Here is a 21,867-nt window from a genome sequence, read left to right on the forward strand (position 1 = left end):
CTGACAATTCTTTCTTTCTAATAAAGTCTTATGCACATTAATTCTTAGAGTCTTAGAATTTCTCTACAACCCAACTTCCTCCTAAATAATCCCTTCCCAGCCAACTTTCACCTCCTGATGCCAATGAAGTAGCAAGTTTATCTAAAAGCAACAACGTTTTGGAATTTAAGTGAACCTTTTCAACTAGAAATACTATCCCCTCCCTTTATTCCCAGTCTTCCTGGTTTCTCAATTGTCACATGGATAAAAAGTACATCTACCCCTTGCAAGCTCTTAGGTTTCATGAATTAAAAGAAAGTAAACAGAAACCATAACTATTTACAGAATTATTGCTGCTTGCCACCCACACACATGGGGCCCTGGAAACTCAATGGTGAATAATGTTAGTGGGGTTTCAGGCCTCAGAAAACTAAATATGAAGACAGAAAACAACATCATTTTCTCACAGTGTGTGTTGTTTTTCCTGTTCTAATTATCAGAATCACTGGAAAAGGAAGTCAAGAAGAGTGTTGCTTATCTTTTCATGAATGGGTCCAAAGCTACTGGCAAATATGTTTAAACAATGAATGAGGAAAATCAGTTTTCCTTAGCTACACTTAAATCTAATGATTCTTTCCTGAGTTAGTAAGGAGTTTGATTTGGGAGAAACAGTGTTTTGGCTTGGGTGTCCAAAACAAATGTTCTTGGAAGCTTGCTGGACTGGATGTCATTAAGTGCAAAAGTCTATTGCAAAACTCTCAAGGTTACAATTAAGTCAAGGCAGAGCCTTGGACTGCCAGGAAGAGGGACAATTCACAGAGGGCTTTGAGATGAGCATATTGTGCCGACCACAGCTGAATTCTTCAATATTGCTTTTCTCACAATCTCAAATTATTATAGGCTTCAAGATTTTATTTATTACTTAGGTTGTAAGATGCAGCCTTTAAGATAGAAAAAAAAAAAATCTTTTGTCAGTCATCACTTTCTTCACTCTTACTGTGACTATTTGAAATTGCTACAGGTCTGAGGTCTCTTCTCAGGTTATTTTTTCCTCATGAACTTTCTAGAACCACTTATTTCATTTTTTTAAAGCCAACATAGCAAGGAACCCATCACTTCCTATCTATATTGTCACATGCAGCATCCTCGACAAAGCCACCACAAATCAAGTAAGTACCTCCACAAATGTAACAATGGTTTCAGAGGCATCTTATAGTACTTCAGTGTTTCAGGATAGGAGCTCGTTTTTCCAATTGGTCCTGACCTTACAATCTCAATATTTGTGTAACTCTTTTACTGCTTTGTTAAACCCTTACTAGGCAAGACTACATATATTGTCTCCTTTCAGCCTCAGAGCAAGCAGGTCTTCTTTTCATAGGTGAGAAAACAAAATTTTAGCAAGAGGACCTTAGCTATAAGTATATATAATTATCAAATGGAGCAGCAGCATTTGAGCCCAGAAAATCCTGAGGCCATATGTCAACCAATGTGCTACCAAGAACCTAGAAGACTTACACAGATCTGTTACTGAAAAAGAATATGTATTGCCTGTAGAAAAAAAAAAAAAATCTCTTAAAAGATCTTACATGTAGAAGCTCTTAAGAAAGTAAAGGTTTACTGCTACTTACGTATCCCAATTAAACACAACTGGAATTTTAAACACATGATTACTATCACTTGATCAGATGCTCATCAGTGAGAAGAGCAGAGAATATACCTGGAAACAGCTGTATTCTCAATACATGTCCACCAGTAGCTACTTCTCTGAGCTTGCAGGGTCTCCAAGTGAAAAATGAATTGGTTGATAGGAACTTTGGTCACAAAGACACATTCTAATGTCAAATATGAAATTTTAAATCCAATTACTTTAATCTCAAACAAATGGACAATAATTCAGCCCTATTTCTAAATCTGCAGAAAGCAGGAGTAATACAATAATGCTATAGGGGATTAAGGTGTACCCACTCATACAGTCTATGATTATGAGTTTATGGACCAATATTAAAGAGCAAGATTACTGCACATATTAGAGATGGTTTCCATAAACAAGTAAAATCAAGTCAACAGACTTGATTGCCTTTATTACAAAGAGTAAGAAAGAAGGAAATCTGCGATTCCATTTCTTTTAGCTTAGTGATTTTTAGGTTTGTTTACTATGTGCCAAACACAACTTAAAATTAAAGTAATAATTTAGAAGTTATTGCTTTAAAGCAAAGGAAGAAAGGGGTCTCTGCAGGGAAGTGTTTCCCTAGAGTCTTCCTAATACTGATTAACACTAGTTTTTGAAATGTTAATTAGTTTTGAGCTGAACAGCTAGTCATTGTCTAAAAGGGCATGGAGCAAAACTTTTTCAAAGTTTGGACTAAGGACTATTTAACTCCTTAATGCCAAAGACTGGCCATTTACTCCATTGCTGGCCACTGAACCATGAGAATGCCAGGACTGATTAGCTATGGTGATTAGCAGACTGACATTAGGACTAGAATCACTTGTCTTTGCTTACATTGGCAGAATACCTAAAGAAATGTCTAACATTTATCAGGGCAATGCATTTCATTTAGTAGTATTACGGAAGGCCTATTTTTAAACCTCATGGACTATGAATAGTTTTAATACAATTTATACAATTTTTGAACTGAGATCCTGAAATTACTATATTTCAGTGATTGTCTTTCTCATTTAATTGGCATAATGGTAGAAAATGGAGGGTTTTTTTCCTTAGGCTGTATCTTAGAGACCATATTTATTACCCTTTGTAAATCTGTGCCATCTAAATTTCACATTTTCCTATTCCTTCTCAGTAGAGTAAAACACTGTTAAAAGAATATTCACTACAAACTCCATAAAAGAATTCTTATGGGAAATATGACTTAATAGAAAATGGTTACAAGCTAAGACAATGGAAATCAGAACAGTAGTAGGTATTAAGAAACATTTGCTTGACTTATAAATGATTGTTCATAAAGCAAAAATGCCAAAATATCTAGATGATGAAATGTATAAATTCAGCATTTTCTCCATTTTACTACACAGGAATAGAGGTTAAGAAATTTGCACAGTCTTAGAACTAAGCAACAAGGCTTATATTTGAAAATATTCTTTCTACTAATATAGTCTTCATTATGTCTTCCTCTATTATTGCTTAAGCACACATTACCACTTTCTTGATTTTCATATTTGGATGTAACTCATTTTCTTTAACAGTATTTGAGACAAGAATCTATTCTTACACAAACTGAAAATACTACATGGGGAGAATAGTCTGTTGTACAAGATTCTATGTAAATATCTATTTAAGCACACTCAACTATGAAAAGGTGATGAAATACTATAAATATAAGCTACATTCATGCGATAATAGCAAAGAACTAGAATACAAATAAACCCAAGTGGAAAAGTTTGAGAAATATTCTAATACTGGCAAGGTGCATAGTGCAGCACCTAAAGACACAAGTAGTAGAAAATAAAGGAATGACCAGAATAGAAGATTAGCTCATGAGAGTAGAGTTTGTACAAGACTATGCCATCCGTCTAGAATTTGCTGAAAAAGCTATGCCTGGAGCAGAAAGAGAAACCAGAAATCAGAAACTGAAGAACAGAGGAAGAATGAAAAGAATGAATCTTAGAGATGCTACAGAAAAATATTCTCAAATTTATATTTAATGGTAGCCTTTTTATATGTTTTCTTTTTTTTAATTTTCAAAGTTTATGTATTTATTTTGTTTTTTTTTTTTTTTTTATTTTTTTTTCAACGTTTATTTTTGGGACAGAGAGAGACAGAGCATGAACGGGGGAGGGGCAGAGAGAGAGGGAGACACAGAATCGGAAACAGGCTCCAGGCTTTGAGCCATCAGCCCAGAGCCCGACGCGGGGCTCAAACTCACGGACCTCGAGATCGTGACCTGGCTGAAGTCGGAGGCTCAACCGACTGTGCCACCCAGGCGCCCCTATGTATATATTTTGAGAGAGCAAGTGAGCAGGCGCGCACAGGGGAGGGGCAAAGAGAGAATCCGAAGCAGGCTCTGCTCTGTCAGCATAGAGCCTGATGTAGGGCTCAAACTCAGAAGCCCTGAAATCATGACCTGACCTGAAACCAAGAGTTGGACACTTAATCAACTGAGCCACCCAGGCGCCCTTATATAAGCATTCTTAATAACGTTGGATTTCTCCTTACCAAATCACATGTAATTAGTTTTTCAGATTACTGTTCTTAACCTTATTTGTTGGGGGGGGGGGGGGGGAGAAGACATTATTGCATTTTTCCTCACTTCCTTCCCAGTCTCTTGAATCTAATTGTGGTCATTTTCTTTTGTAGGTACTATATATATTGTCCTTTACCAGAGGATGGTGTAAACTTCCATTTTGACCTACTTGCATTTTTCTCAGCCTTCTAGGACATGTGGATGGATCTGTTAACATTTTTGTAGCATTAATAACAATTCTACAGAAACAGAGCCAAGCACGAAACAGGTCCATGGAGCTCAGCAGTGCAGATGGCAGCCAGAGATCCAGGGAATGGGTGGAATGTGGTTAAAATCTTCTTTAGGAGTCACTTCAAGGGGAGATGTTTGGAGAAAAAAAAAAGGAGCCAAACAACACTCCATACAGCAACATGATTAGGTTGCTTCAGCTTCTACCATCTTATCACTTAGTTTATAAACCATATTACTCAGGTCTGTGTTAAGTTAGTACTTTGACCAAGTCAGCTATTGATGTCCAAACTTTTCAGTGGGGGGTTGGAATGGAAAAAAACATTAGAATGACCAAGTTACTCAGTTACCTAAATAAGCTATAACCCATACACCATATTAAATAAATAGCAATTTTCTGAAATGTCTTTTTAATTTACCCCAAGCGTGTTCTTCTTACACACCAATTAAATCTATTAGCCCACAGTTTGTTGAGTTTAAAATAGTAACATCAAGAACTACCAACAATATACTAGCAAATCTGTTTAAGGGCATAAATGTGCATGCATGTGTGTGTTAGACAGTAGTTATATGCATAAATGCATATTTAAGTATTCCTTTGATTTTGCTAAGATCTTTTTACAGAGCTCTCATCATTAAACAAATATTTCAAATGTTTTTTTTTTTACCCTCAAAGGGATAATTTTCTGATCATTCTTGTATTTACTACTATTGGAACCAAGTGTATATATTGTGGGAAGCCTTTGCTGTCAGTCAAAGCAGAGTCTGAGTACAGGCTCCACCACTTATGCGACCTTGAGCCAGTTACTTTGCTTCTCTGATCACCATCTGTAACATGAAGATAATAGCATGGATTCTAAAAATGCAAATAAGCAAACTCTGCATAAGGAAATATAAGGAGATTGTATGCTGTCTGCCTCGGATAAGGCGGCCCACTCTCTCCCAGGACAGTGACTCATCATCCAGAAAGTCACTAATCTGCTGTCCAACCTGCTTTTCTCAACACCTCCAAAGCAGATTAATATCAGGATATACTTACATTTCCCAAGCTCAAGAAGCTTTAAATAAAGCTTCATTAATGGAGAAATAACTGACAGAGGGAACAGAATATTCTATGTTTGGATAGTACACCCAATTTCCCCTTATGGACAAATGTTCATTTATTCATTTATAATCAAACTAACTGTCATAGATACCAAGCAGAGGGGGCCAGGCTATTCCCTTCTTGTCCGTAGATAACAAGTGAAGCCAATCAACCAATGAGAAATTTCTTTGTACATATGGAACCAAAGCAAAGGGGAATTATATTGATCAAATGTTTTAACATCATCATGCTAAAAGCCCAATGATGCAACCCATCTCACAATAGAAAGGACTTTAATAATACTAGTAGCTAACCCTGTGGAACACTTATGTGCTATGCACTGTTCTAAGTACTTTATATTAATTAGCTCATTTAATATTTATAAAAGCTCTTATAAGAAGTTCTATTATTATCATCTCCATTTTATAGTGAAGAAACTGGCACAGAGTAGTTAATTAATTTGGTTAAGATCACAAAGCAAGAACATGGCAGACAGAGAATGAGCTTGTCAATGGGGCCTAAACGCTCAGTATCTGTGGGTTGGACTCAGTTTCTCCTCTGGACAGCTTTTGTGCTGTGGACACTGTCAACCTCTGCCTTTGTTTCTCATTTTCAGTATTACCCTTGATATGGACTCCTTTGGGTTCTCTGACGAAGGGACGTTTAAGTCACAGTTAAAGAAAATCAATAATCCTACAACCAAGAAGTAGTACCTCAGGTAACAAAGAATAGTGTGTGCAGTGTTGGGTACAAAAGAAAAGATGAAAGCAAACAGAATGCTGTCTAGGTCTAGTCATCTATTTGACTCCCAGGCAAACGTTGCCGAACTGGGAACCACTCTGTCCATGGCATAGCTCCATTATGATTTCAGTATTTTGCCCTCAAAGGGAAATCATACTTATTTCATTGGGTTGCAGGTATGGGATGGGAGGTAAGGGAAACAGCAGTGGCAGCAAAGCAGGATAGTAGCTTTAAAAAATGCAGGTTTTGGCATCGTATCCAGTTAGAATTCTGGGTCAACCTCTTACTAGCTAAGTTTGGGCTAATTATTAATTTCTCTAACCTTGGCTTTGCTCACTACGAAATGGAGAAAATATCAACCTCAGAGGATTATTGTGTGAAGCTCTGGGTCTCAACATCAATCACACAGTCCATGCACAATACTGGGTAGTTAATTCGTCTACATATACTGTGTAACTAGCTAACTCTCTTCCTCAGAGACTTACTCCTGTACCTTCAAACTTCCCTTTCATAAGGTGTCATTTCTGCACACCTTCAGGAAAATGAGGACTTCAATCCTCAAGAAACACAGAAACCTCCTAGACCTTACATTCACCTCTAGCTACAACTTACCTCTTTGCTACACTTGAAGTGACATTTTCATGATTTCATTTACTCACACTGCTGTCCCTCCCTGCTTCCTTGGTATCAGATTTTATTTGCCACATTTATCACTCCTCTAATTTGGTTACTGTTAAGGCCACCAAATGGCTCCATGTTGCTCGACAAGATACCCATTCTTCATGTGATGCTGCCAGGGCATTTTAGGAGTCTATGACGTTGCAAGGCATGGTCTACTCCCTTTGGTCGCTCATTAGGTAACTCCTTCATTTCCACGCCACTCAAGAAAGATACTGCTGCAGCCAAAAGTTTCTCCTGAGCCTCAAATTCAAGAATTTGTCTGTTTCATAACTAAACCTGTTCTTACATATAATTATGTCCAGTGCTAAATCTTTGACTTATTTTCCAAAATTTGTTTCTCCTTCATTCTTCATTTTTCCCCCATCAGCCAGTATCATCTTCATTTCAATCAACTTCCAATGCTAGAAACTTCAGGCATTCTTTTCAAAGAACCAATGAGGGGCTTGAACCCACAAGCCAGGAGATCATGACCTGAGCCAAAGTCAAATGCTCAACTGACTGAGCCACCCAGGCGCCCCTAATCATTTCTTTCCTTCTTCTTGGTTTAGATGTAAATTGCTCTTCTTTTTCTCATTTTTTAAGGTGAGAACTAAGTTATGCATTTTAGATCTTCTCTCCTGTTATACATGTAGTGCTATCAGTTTCCCTTTAAGAACAACTTTCACTATATCCTGTAAATTTAGTAAATTCTATTTTTCTTTTTATTTGGTTCCAAGTATTTTCCAGTTTGAGACATCTTCTTTGATCCATCCATCATTTAGGAATATGTGTTTACTTCCCAAACATTTGTGACTTCCCAAGTAGCTTTCAGTTATTTTTAGTTTAATTACATCATGGTCTAAGTGAAGGTGCCTTCTATGATGCAGCAAGAATGTGGGCTACCTTGGTGAAAGTTCTATTCAAGGGTATTATAGGACTTCAACTCTTGTGTGATAAGGAGGTCTATAAATTAGATTAATTCAATGGATATGGCTGTTGTATCATTTATATATCTACTGATTTTATGCCTGGTGGATCTATTAATAACACGGATAAGGAAGTCACCAATGGTATTAGGGGATTCGTCTATTCTAATTTTCAGCGTTATCAGTTTTTCTTCCATATATTTTACTGCTCTGTTAGGTTCATAGACACTGTTTTTTAGTTAATACTGTTTAAGATTATTGTGTCTCCTTGAACAATCAACCCCTTTATCATTATGTAATACCTCTATCCCTGATAATTTTCTTTGTTGTGAAGGCTACTTCCTTTGGAATTAATACAGCTTTCCAGCCTTCTTTTAGTCAGTGTTAGCATAGTATATCTTTCTCCAAACCTTTTCTTCTCATTGTTTGCTCTTTGAATTTCAGCTTGAGAAGTTTCTATTGACGTACTTAAAAGCTCACAGATTCTTTTTTCAGCTATGTCTACTCTATTGGCAAGCCCATCAGAGGCATTCTCCATTTGTTTCAGTGTGGTTTTTTTTTTGGTCAAGTATTTAATTTTCATTTTTCAGTTCTCATTATCAAGCAGAACACTACCAATTTGTTCTGGCATGTAGTTCACTCTTTCCAGTAAAACCCTTAGCGTATTCATCATAATTCCTTTAAAATCCTTGTCTGATATTTTCAAGACCTAGGTCATATCTGAACTGGTTCTGTTGACTGCTTTGTTTCTTCATATGGTTTGTTTTGCCTTTAGAATGCCTAATTTTTTGGTTGGAAGATGGACTTATGCTGAGTAATAGGAGTGATGCTGAGCTATCAGCACAGAGCCTGCTGTAGGGCTTTAACTCACAAACTTTGAGATCATGACCTGAGCTGAAGTCAGATGCTCAACTGACTGAGCCACCCGGGTGCCCCAATACACCTTTAATACAAGGATTTAGGCTACCTATTACTGACAGGGGCTTCAAATTCCTCTAGTGCTCCTATTTTTGTCCCTATTCCTTACTTCATATGGGGTTTTCTAAGTGGGTTTGTTTGCTTTTAACTGTTCTTTGATCACTTAAAGTGGGTTTCTGGTAGACAAAAATATAGTTGAGGTTTTTTTTTTTTTTTTTTTAATCAACTCTGACAACACCTGCCTTTTACTTAGTTCATTTAAACTTTTTGATTTAAGGTGACAATCAATACAGTTGCATTAATATCCCGCATATTTGTATTCTAATTATGAGTGTGTTACACCTTTATACCTATAAACCTTGAATATTAGGGGCTTTCAATCTCCCAATCTAATCTATCCAAAGTATTACTAAATCAGTGTTTAAAATATATTTTGCCCCTTCTTGCTTCCCTTCACTCAGGATCTTAGCATGATCTAAGTGCTATGTGATGCCCGTTAGTTTATTGCAATAGCTTCCTGACTGTGAAAGTGTGAGCTGTCTTGTTTCTAGTATGCTTTTTTGCAACTCCCTTTTATGAATAAGGTAGAACATCTTCAAGTGGTTTACGAAGACCTACACACTTTGCCTTCTAACTTCCCTCAAAACATTATCTTCTCTCAGGAGTCAAGTCCAATTCCCTTGCCTTCTTTTAAATCTTTTCCCGCGCCCATTACTCAAATAGCATATCCCTCACTTAGGTTTCAGCTTCTCTCCATACCCCGCCACGCCACGCCCCGCCAAAGGTATTTATTACTCTTTTATTCTAATAAAACCCTGTTATTTCTCTACAGACATCTATCATTGTTCTAAATTATGCACTACTCGTAATGCATTATTATCTGCATCCTCAAATTATTCACAAAGTCACATAAAATCAGGCAATATTTGTTTTATTCACTGCTGTACTCTCAACTTTCTGATTGTCACAAGGAAGGAGCTTAATACTTATTAGTGAAACTGAAACTACAAAAAAAATTATTACTATTTAAGGACTCCTTAAAAATATCTACTGGACATCTACTGTATTTTATGGAACCCCACTCCCCTCCTGACTCACAAAAGGAAATTAAATTTCCCTCTTTTCAAATTAAGTTGTTGACAGCCAAAGAACACAGTCAGGCCTCCAGCTGAAAACGACACACTAATGGAGAAAAAGCGATGAGATGACGTATACAAACCGTTAATTAGGAAGCAGAAATGAGGGCAATCAGCCCCATAGGTGGGATTTAGTCACGTGGATACAGAGGTAAATTTTGATCTTGATTTGGTGGGAAAATAACAGCCAGTGGGTAAAATTAAAAATCATGATGTCAGTTTCCATTTTGGAAATTTCTCTAGCAGTTTTTTAATAGCTATCTATACCTGAATACTGCTTAGGAAACCATTCATTTGCATGAACATCCAAAGTAGAGGTCTTGGAGGGACTATTTGAAGTACATTTTAAATAAAACGACATTGTTTCTGACAAAATTTAAGTGTATTCAAGTAATTCAAAAGGAGGGAGAGCAGTAAACTCTTAAAATGCTGGATAAAAGAGAAAAGATATTTCTAGATGCAGAAATGGGCTGTCAGAAAAGTAAACAAGTATTTGGGGGCTCAAGGCAACAAGCAAGTCCAAAACCAAGGAGGTAAGAACTAATGGTATTTGCCCTGGGGGATATGCCCATCTCCATCAACCTAGCACCTGTGTCCACCTAAGCACAGAGAACAGATTTGGGACCAGAGGAATAGACAAATGAGCCAAGTACAGCGTAGTGCTATACTCCAGAAGGAGAACACACTCAGTCAACAATGTAGTCAAAACCTGCCGAAGAGAAGAAAATGGTAGAAATACTTGCCTATCTTCGTAGAGAAACTGTCAACAATCACTTTTGTTTGGATTCATTAATTCCAATTAACCATTTGACAAGAAAAAAAAAAGTGGAAAATTTAAATATTTTTTGAGAATTAAAGGTGAAAAAGGTCTCTTTAATTTTGTGTGTCAGAGAGTTCCTACAGATAAAGCAAAGGATACATTTATAATCAAGTGTTACCCCCCAAAAACTCACAACAAGTAATATCCTATTTCAATTGACAATCAGTTGAAACAAGTAAACAAAACCAAGAAACTCCACAGAAGACTTAAGACCTAAAGAGATGGAATAAATAGGTATTTAATATAAAGAAATTAAACATAGTATTAAAAGAATAATGAAGAACAAGAGACTATAAAAATGACTAGGCATATATCACTAAATGATATTCTTGCCAAAATGTTTAATTTAGTCATGAAGAAACAGACAAAGCCAGACTGTTCAACATTCTACAACATTTTACATGCCAACTGTCCTTGCTGCTTCAAAAATAACAATGCCATGAAATGCAAAAAAAAAAAAAAAAAAAAAAAGTCAAGTTCTAGATTGGGTTTTTCAACCTCGGCACTAATGACATTCTGGACTGCAAAATTCTTTGTTTTACTTGATGGTCCTGTACACTGTAGGGTGTTTAGCACAATCTCCAGTCTCTACCCACTAGGTGCCAATAGCTCTGTCCACACACCCCCACACATTTTAAACAAACATGTCTGAATAATGGCACATATCTCAGAGGACAAAATTGCCCCAGTGAAAAACACTGTTGTAGATTAAAATTTCAAGTACCCAAAATTAATGTTAACTTCTCAAATTTCCTGGGACATATAAGCAAAATTACTGAGAGGTATCATGAGTATACATGTGCATGTGTGTATTTAGAGAGTGAGCAAATTAAGTGTGCTGTGATAACATTAATTATTAAATTTAGGTACAAAGCACTTTTGTGTTTGATTTTATTATACTGATCTTTCAACTTTATTACAGGGGTCCTCCAGCATTGAGACTGAAAATTCGTCCATTGATCCCTGAGGTACTGCCTCTAAGTGCAAGAAGTGGATGCAGTCCTGGAACCCTAAGGGGCCTCCTGGACTTTGTCCCCACTGGCCCTGAGCCCAACAGCCTATCTCACCCATCTCTGGGCAGGAGCCAAGTACCCCCATCAATGTTTATGCTCCCAGGGCTCTTTCCTTTGTATTTGTTCTATAAAAGTTGTTGCCTTTGTAATGGACTGTTACTTCAACCATCCCTGTAAGGTCCATCTGCACATTGATTGAAGAAATGCCATTCTTCTGACCTGTGTTTCATAGTTCTTGTAAAGGATTAGACAGACTCTTACCCAAGTTCACCTGAACACCTGAACTAATAATTTAGAATATAACATGCAGAGACAGAAGATAGAAAATGTGAAAAAGAGACTAAAATACCGAAAAAACCCCAGAAAACAGCGAGATGATCCCCCATATACCAAATGAGACTGCCAGAATTCGTAGAAAAAGTATAGTTAAGAATTTTTCCAGGGATTCATGAATAATTTAAGTGCTGGAAATAAAAATCTAAATCAATTACAACTGACCCTCCCTAGCAAAATGTCTAAAGATGTATTTCAGTAATATGCTGACTCCAAATTACAACGTGTGTAGGTTTTTCCATGCCACCAAACAATTTTGACACCAACTGGGTGTCCTACAATTCAACTCAATTCTGACACCATTGTGATAGTAACAGATCACACAGGTTAAGAACACAGTCCTACAAGAAGACTCCCCCTCTGTCTCTGCTCCTTTTCAAAACCAAGTTACATGGACTTCAGAGCTACTGGCAATAGATTGGAGTTTCCAACCACCCCCTTCTTGGGTTGAATTAATTTGCTAGATCAACTCCTAGATCTAGATTTCACTAACTACATTACCAGTTTATTGTAAAAGGCTAGAACTCAGAAAAACCCAGATGGAAGAGATGCAGGGCAAAGGATAAGAAAAGGACACAGAGCTTCCCTGCCCTTTCCAGATGCACACTTCTCCCCAGCAATCTCCACGTGTTCACCAATCCCCAAGTTCTTCAAACCCAGTCCTTTGGGTTTTTAAATGGATGCTTCGTTATTTAAGCATGATCGATTGATAACTGGTCATTAGCAATCAATTCAGCCTTTAGCCCCTCTACCCTTCCAGTGGGGCATGGGTGTAGGGGAATGGGAACAGAAGTTTCCACTCTCCAAGCTCCTGGTTGGTTTCCGTGACAACCAGCCCCCATCTTAGAAGCTTTTGACAAGTCACTCATTAACATAAACTCACTTGTGGTTGAAAAGGGTTTGTTATGAATATTAAAACACCTTTACTGCTCTTGTCACATTCCAAGAGTTTTAAGAGCTCTGTGCCAGAAATGGGGACAAAAACCAAGTATGTATTTATTATAAATCACATTATTCTATTTGTGCAACAAGGAGACTCATACCAGAAGCAAAAAGGAATGAGATTCCTAGTCAAAAAATGTAAGACTAAAACATTGGGCAGCATTATGTAAATTGGCTGGGGATTTATAAGCATTAAAACATTCTAACATCCTCGTATTGCATTGATGAAGGATGCTTTTTATTTTACACTTTTTACTTTAAATACGCATGTTAAAATTTTTTAGAGGTAGCAATACAGCAGTATAAAAAGACACATAACTACTCTATTGTCAATTAAAGACAAAAAACAAAACCCAAAATGAATACATTTCACACATGTAACCAATCCAAAGATGGCAAAACCCAAAAAATCCTTAATATTTAGAGAAATGCGAGGAAAAAAACCAGTCATAGAATAAAAATCATATAGCAATATGTATTATCAGCAATTAGAATACATCAAACACTCCACTGAAAAAAAAAAAAATAAAGCTTCCCAGGATGGATCCAACAACATCCCCACCCTTCATATGCTGACACAAAAAAACCAAATCTAGAACATAATGACAAAAACAAAAAACAAACAAAAACAAAACCAGAAGTAAATGGAAAAAAAAAAAACAGCGTAGCAAGCAAATACTAAACAAGAGCTCTAAGAACTTAAAATGGGTATTCAAAATACACTAAGGAAAAATAAATATATAAACAAACCTAATAGGCAAACATTGTTAAAACCAACATGGTAGAGGAAGATATTAACACACTTCTCTCACTGATCTATAGATCAAACAAATCCAAAAGTTAAGAGAACCACCGTGCATATTAATAAACCTGAATATAATACTTCTTATAAAAACAGCAAATAGATAAAACACTTTCTCTCCTTATCAGAGAGAACCCCTGAGCCCCCACCACGAAGATACAAGGAAGATTTACATAGTTTGATAATATGCTAGGAGAATAGCAATTACAGAGAACTTTAAAAGAATTGAGATCATACAGATTACATTCTCAAGCCACTCCAAATTAGATTAAGAATCATTGAACATGAGAAAACGTAAATGTTAAGAAAAAGTACTCATGGAAAATTAGTACATTACACCTGTTGGAAGCAGCAAAAACAGTACAGAAAAAAAAATCACTTATGTAATTATATTAGACAAATGAGAAAATAGGTAAGAAATTAGAAAAGTAAGTGCAAAGAAAGTAAAAATGTATTACTGAAATAGAAATCCACTATTAAATAAATAAAATCAGTAAAGCCAAAACCCTTTCTTAAAAAAGCATAATAAAACACAAAACCTTCAAGAATCAAGGGAAAAAAGACCTACAAAATTTAGAGTGAAAAAGGAAACCTAATTGCAGCTGTCATAGGTGTTAAAAAGAAGAGTATCATGAAAACATTCAGATCAGTAAATCTGAAAGTGTAGGGAAATGGACACTTTCTCAGAAAATTAGAAATTACTAAATCTGACTTTTAGGAGAAATATAAAATTTGACTGCCATGACAATGGAATAAATTGTTTAAAAACAAACAAACAACTTCCCATCTCAAGAGAGAAATTCTCTCAAGAAAAAGCTTTTGGCAGGAGAAAGAAGAAAACATGGAAACGAAAAGGAGAATAAACTGGGACTATGATCTCAGGTAAAGTCTAAGCTTACCTTCATTCAGACTCAAAACTTGGAGTTACAGTTGCCCAACAGCGTCTCAAAGCAAGAAAGCCCGGTTTTTGTCCACTAGGATTTACTGTCTACACCTGCATGGAGGGCATAATTTTCTAGCCATTTCCAGGTGAGAGGACCTGGCTAGGGTCAGCCAAGAGTAATTCTTCAAAGGCCTCAGGTGTAAACCATTGGGCCCAGCATTTGAGCACAAAGTGGTAAACCAGCTGATAAAGGGATGTGAACAAAACAGTAAAATCCATGTTAAGAGAAGTTTTTCCCTACTTGAAGTCTTTCCAAAGCACCCAGATAAAGATCCGGAGCAATATATTACCTGTGTTCTAGAAAAGATCTCTGATTTTGAGTACTATCAGGATGTTTGAAGTAAATGTATCTCTAGAAGGCATCAAAACAAATCCAATTCTGATGTTTCTATCAATTACGGAGGGACACGGAATCTTCCTGAGGACTTCTTCACATGCAGGCAGAAGGGCCAAAATGAACTAATAGGGCTTTGAAGTGTCACCTAGCAGATTTCATCTTCTTATAACCTGAATTTTACTGTTAGGTATGTAGCCAAATGGCAAATGGGACTACTTTACCTCATTTTCAGGTGAGACAATGAAAATCAAGAACAACAGTGAAGGGAAAAAACAAACAAACAGTGCTATTTCCCCTATATTCTAAAGGCGTTTGCCAGCGGTGGGGTGAACCCTTCATCTAACATTCACAGGCAAATAATGAAAAATTGGTATCAAAGAACAACAGTAAGAGAAATAGTTGTTTTTTTGGGTTTTTTTGCAGAATAAAATGACAAAGTTGTAGTTTTCCGACCCCCTCTTTGAAATTGTTAGCCAAGCCCTCCCCTGGGGAAATGGGTAGAGGCTGCATCCTCCACAATTCAGCACCACAGAGAAGGCTTTCAGGGGATTACTCAGAGTGCCCATAACATGATCACTAGAACAGGGGCCATGGTGGACTAGTATCTGAATCGTATTTCAGAAATCTAAATGTGGGGTGCAGTGTGGCTCTGAGTCACAAGAGCAGAGAAAGGGACTGGAAGCAAACTGTCCCAGCACTGCTTGCGCAGAAAATCTAGGTGGTTCTGGAAACTTAAATGTGAACCAAAGAAAAAAGCCTAAAGCTATCTGAAATGAAACTCAACTCAAGACAGCCATGAACCATGGAGGGCCAATGGCCTCAAACAAAACAAGACCGTGTAGAGACCATGCAAGAACTGAGTAGTGGTGTCCTAAAAGAAGAAGACATCCAATTTCCCTCCATTTTGAAACCTGTAGTTAGAATTTTTCAAAAGGGATTATTTATGTATTTATAATAATAAATATATATATGTATATATTATATATTAAATATATACATGTATTAAATATACAAAAGTAGCCCAGGAGATCAAATGCCAGCTTTAAATATTTCCCTAGCCTGTTACATAGTTGTGTCTTCTTGTAAGTCCCTTTGCCCTAAATCACTCTTCTTACCTGGGTAAAACACTCAAGAAATCCCAAAGCAGCCCCTCGAATGGGGCACATAGGAAATGCAGCTAGGGGAGAAAGAGTACTCTGCCCATACCTTCTCCCTATAGTGTCCTCACTTAAAGACATAATAAGAAGGAAGAATCTTTACACTGCATATATTAAAGAGTTATATATATAACTGTGCTACCAGACTGGACATTTTACTTTTTGAAATAATGCTATTCTTGACACTAAAATTAAAAAAAAAAAAAAAGGAAAGAAAATATAGGTGAAAATTTCATCTGAAAGGTAAGGAAGAAATTTTTACACAGTGGATTTAAAGGATGGTTAAGACAGGAAATTTTTTTTTCTATTTGTATCTTAACGGTTCCAACTTGTTAACAACATATTGTTATGAACTGAATTGTGTGTCCCTCAAACTCATGTATGGAAGTCCTAATCCTCAGTGTCTCAGTATTTTATCTGGAAACAGAGTTGCTGCAGATGTAATTAGTTAAAAATGAGGACATTCTGGAGCAGGTTGAGTCCCTAAACCAGTATGACTGGTGCTCTTATAAAAATGGGGGTTTGGGACACAGGCACACATTCAAGGTGAACACTGCATGAAAACAAACATGTCGTCTACAAACCAAGGGCAAAGACCTGAGCCAGATGTTCCCTCGCAGCCCTCACAAGGAACCACCCCTGCCCCCACCTCACTTTCAGACATCTACCCCCTGAACTGTGAGATAATAAATTTCTGTTGTGACCCCATCCAGTTTGTAGTACTTTGCTATGGGGGCCCTGGTAAACTAACACAGCTGTTCATTACTACAGGTGGTTCCTTGAGTTTTAATTATTACTTCGGTGGTTTTGGTCATTTTTGATTTAAGGATTGGAAGCTTTCCATCTGTAATTTTCATCATTTTGCTCAACATTAAAAGGCGTATGTATTACTTAACCATTATGAGTTTCAGGTTTTCATCTAAAAGTAAATTCACATTGTTTTACTCCCATGTTTCAAATCCTATAGTAGCTTGCTTTTGCAACAACAACATTAAGAGTTCAAGCTCCTTACCATGGTCCCCGTGTCCCATATGATCTGGAGATTGCTTATATCTCTAATAACTCAAATCCTCCCTTTTGTTCCTTTCTTTACCCCATTTAGCCACACTGCCCAAATAATCCAAATTTATTCTGTTCACAGGACCTTGGCACATAACTTTCTTCCATCTTTTGGTTGCAACCACTGTAGTTCATGAAATTCCAATTTCCACCTTTGGTGGTTCTCCCTCATTACCTTGTTTCATCTTTTCTTTTTTTTCACATTTATTTATTCCTGATATAATCTTACTTATTGATGTGTTTATTGTCTCTTCTCTCTCCCCTAGAATTTAATCTCCTTGAGGAGAGAGACTGTCATTACTGTTTATCCCTGCATGCCAGTGGTGAGAGACAGAAAAAGTGCTCAATCAATATTTTTTGACTGATTGACTCTAAAATGAGCAGGATGGCCTAATTTCTCCCTACTTATAGGACTAATTATCTATAATGTTCATGTTTTGCCTATTAATGTAAGTATAGTGGCTAGACCTTCCTTCAAAGCAACATTATCATTCCTTTTCCTCCCTCCCCCCACCCTCCACTACACTGACTAATAGGCCAGGCTGGGCTAGATGAGAGTCTACAACAATGAAGTCATCATAACATGTATTATCCAGGCAATTTCTAGCATGCAGTCTCTTCTGAGATTAAAATTATAGAATTTAGAAAAATTGAATTCTGAATCTTTCATGATTTTCTTGCATCATTCCCAAGAAAGTCTAGATATGTTTGATTAGTTCACATATTTTTTAACCTTGGATATTGTTTAACATTTGCTCACAATAGCATTACTATTGCCTCCAAAGTTTTTTTTTTTTTATTACTGTGGGTACTAGTGTCTTAGTAATGCTTTCTTTTTTATATTCACATGTTCAGAACCACCCTCTCTTCATGTTTGTCTTTCCTCCTTAAGTTAGTTTAATTTTCACTATTGCAAGTATTTTTCCCCTAATCCATCCTGCTTTCAGCCTCTATGGTGAACACAAAGCTATAGCCTATGTTATTATTGCATGTTATTTCAACATATGTTTAGGCGCATGAATATTATGTGAAGACATAAAAGTAAAGGGGCAAGAGTGTGGGAAATAATTTTATTACTAACAGTATCCTTCATGCTTATAAATAGGGCAAAAGAAGAAAATGAGTGGTGCCATTATAATGGTATATCAAACTTCAAAAATTTAGACGAAGAGTCACATTAATATTTAAAGCTTGAAAAAAGTAAATTTATTTCCTCCTTTCACTCTCGTGTTCTCATGGAACCCAGATAGATTCACTTGCAAATTATTAATCAAAACGGTGTGGTACAAATTTCTGGACCACAGTGTACAAGATCATTTATTGAGCTCTTGCTGTATTCATAGCACAGAATCCATAGTTCTGAAATTGTATTCAAATTTAATAATAGTATACTTATTCTGCAATGTTCTCTGTGTTAAATACTTTACAAGTCACAAGTGCTTGGGCCAAAGTCCTAACCTAGTTGTGAAGACAAAGCTAGTATTGATAAAATACTTAAGATATCATATATATTAATGTAGAATACTGTACATAAATTCAAAAGAAATAAAATAAGAGACAGCAGACTTAAGTAGAAATAGTTGGAAAAGTCATCTTTTCTAATATTTTAAGGTTTTAAAATTTTCATAACCAACTCTCCACTTATTCCAAAAAGATTTCTAATCACCAACCTTGAAGAAATGCTGTTGGCTCCAGTTTTATTTAGCAACATTTATTTACCAACAAAGACAAATAATCGGAATGCTAATGTGTGTTGTGTTGATGAAGGTATGTGCAAAGTACATGATGATACAGAAAAGGAGCACAGATTTCTTCAATTATAAACCACCATAAACAAATGTTAGTTCTGCTAAGATTGAACGCAGTGCTACCGGGAAGACATCTTGTGCAAAGGATTCCACCCCATACTTGAATGATCAAGGCTCTCTGAGAAGTCCTGACTGCCCTTCCTGGCACCTTGCTGACCTGATGCCTTTGTAAGCATAGGTGTTATATAGACCGCATTCCCTTCCGCCTGCTGGGAAAAATAACTGGGTATCTCAGATCATCCCACTTGAAACAGGATTCTCAAATTTGATCCATTAGCATTCCAAAGCTAGGGCCTGAACCGGAAGTTCCCAAACACCACACTCTTGGGCTATGGTTCTGAATTAAATGCCATGCCTAACTTCCTGTTGCAATCTGTTTTTCCAAAGTAAAGTTATTACAAATAGCCAAGGGGCTCTAGTTAAGCACATGGTGACTTGGAAAATGTATCTGTGTCTGTACTGTATCTGTGCTGGTTTTCATGAATATTTGAACAGAAAGCAGGAAACAGTAAAGGAATCCATCCTAAGATCAGGCTTAATGTCCAACTTTACATTGCCAGTCTCAAGGTGGCATTTTGGCATGAAACTCAATTTTCTCTTAGAATAATTTGCATTGGGATTATGGGCTAAATGTTCTAAAAGTGTCTAAGCTATAATTCTTTATGAGACTGCACTTTGGCATTTAACTAGAGCATATGCAAGCCTAACTTGCAGACTTAGTCTTTACATTTGTCCAAATTCTCCACACAATGCCAGCCAACTTTTAATGAAAAGCATTGCTTCGTGACATGATTTACTTGCTCTGTGCATTTTTTTTTCTAGAGGGATTTTGGCTTTACATTAAATATAAACTGAACTTATTACTAAGACTTCTGCCTTTGAGTAAAACCTCTTTTTAAATCTCCCATCTTCCAAACACCCAACCCTATGCAAAGATAAAATGGTAATAAACCTAACGTGTGGTGTTTCCATGCTATAATAATTGTTTAGACTACACAGAATTACCTTCTGTTGTAGGAAGCTTGTATTTCAAAATCCACTGGATTGGTGCCCCTTATGGTGAACCACACGATACTGAAACAAAGCACAAGACAAAGAGAAAAGAAAAAAAAATGAGAGAAAAAGAGAAATGTTAAAAAGAAACAAGAATAATTGGAGAAAACGAGTAGAGGAAGGGAGAAAAGTAAAGTTACTAGAAACTGCAGAAGCTGCATTATCTGTATATAATGTGGCTATAATACTACGTTGGTCAGCAACTATAATGTAAAAGGTAATGTGTAAGAGTTTTATATGCTTTTCAGAACTATAAAGGGAGTGTGAGTGGATTTTAAACATTTTGATTAGCACCACAAAGATTTTAATGCTTTATTTAAACAGTTTGCTATAGGGCAAACACATTTGGTAGACAAGTAAAATGAAAGCCCGGGCATCAGTTTCTCTGTTTTCTATTAAGTAATGTTGCGAAGTAAGCAGAAGTTGGATTCAGATATCAGATAATTATCTCCACACTGTGTGTCACAGTAAATAATTTTAATTGGTTTAACTTCAGGGACCATTACTGGCCTAATTAGAAACATGAAAAGGCTACAAGTATTAGGAAATATCCTGAAGGAATGAGAACATTAGCAATTCTGTCAAGCCATTTTTAAAATAAGTACACAGTAGCAGCCACATTTCAGTGAAAGGCAGGGTACTTGAAAGGTGCTTTTAGGAAAACAGTGCTTGTGAGTGTGTAATAAGAGATCTGTAATAGGAAGCATAGAAATTGGGTAACAGGCTGACACGTATGCCATTACTGTGTTAAAAACATACTAATCTTGTTCTGATTGCTGTTTTTAAGAGATGCAGGTTAATGTTTTCAAAGTAAAGGAAGAGTAATTGAGGTTGGGTAAATCCTTATCGAGAATATGTTGACTTACTGAAAGAGGAACGGAGCTTTGAGTAAAAAAGCTGTACCCAAACACCTTCAGCTTGCAGGGAGTAGTACTGAGTGACGGGTTGCTTGCTCTGTGTGTTTCCTATCCTCTCTTCTTCACCTCGCTTTCCCAAGACTCATGACAAACAAATAGGTATTATTCTTTGAAGCATTCATATACATTATACATACCACAATGTGTGTAGACACAGTTCGCATTTACAGAATGGCTTCATTCTGAATGAAAAATGAGATGCTGTGTCCATTCGGTCAGAATTATCCTCAACAAATATTCCTCCGTTGGGGCACCGGGGTGGCTCAGTCGGTTAAGCATCGGACTGGTTTCTTTTCTTTTTTAATGTTTACTTATTTTTGACAGAGAGAGAGAGACAGAGCATGAGCAGGGGAGGGGCAGAGAGAGAGAGGGAGACACAGAATCCGAAGCAGGCTCCAGGCTCTGAGCGGTCAGCATAGAACCTGGCGCAGGGCTCAACTCTCACAGACCGCGAGATCATGACCTGAGCTTAAGTCGGACACTCAACCGACTGAGCCACCCAGGCGTCCCAGCATCAGACTCTTGATTTCAGTTCACATCATAGTCTCCCAGTTTACCAGATCAGGCTCAACACTGGACTCTGCAGTGGTAGTGTGGAACCTGCTTACGATTCTCTGTCTCCCTCTCTCTCTGCCCCTCCACCGCAAGCGCGTGCTCGCTCGCTCTCTCTCTCTCTCTCTCTCTCTCTCTCTCTCTGAAAGTAAATAAGTAAACCTTGAAAAAAAATAATTCCTTGGAACTTTCAACTGACCAGAAGTAAGATTATTACATCAGATGAAATAACTAGAATACCATATTATGTTTAAATG

General features: G+C 36.9%; 1 long non-coding RNA gene across 1 annotated transcript in view; it reads right to left on the bottom strand.

The window, feature by feature from the left end:
- The window catches only part of LOC123378951, a 155,786-nt gene extending 140,798 nt beyond the window's left edge, over positions 1–14,988 (bottom strand). Inside the window, exon 1 of the long non-coding RNA XR_006583097.1 lies at positions 14,684–14,988. This is a non-coding gene — a long non-coding RNA (uncharacterized LOC123378951). The remainder of the gene's footprint in view (positions 1–14,683) is intronic.
- Positions 14,989–21,867: the final 6,879 nt, after the last annotated feature.

Source organism: Felis catus, chromosome A1 (assembly GCF_018350175.1).
Source record: "Felis catus isolate Fca126 chromosome A1, F.catus_Fca126_mat1.0, whole genome shotgun sequence".
Classification (NCBI taxonomy): Eukaryota; Metazoa; Chordata; class Mammalia; order Carnivora; family Felidae; genus Felis; species Felis catus.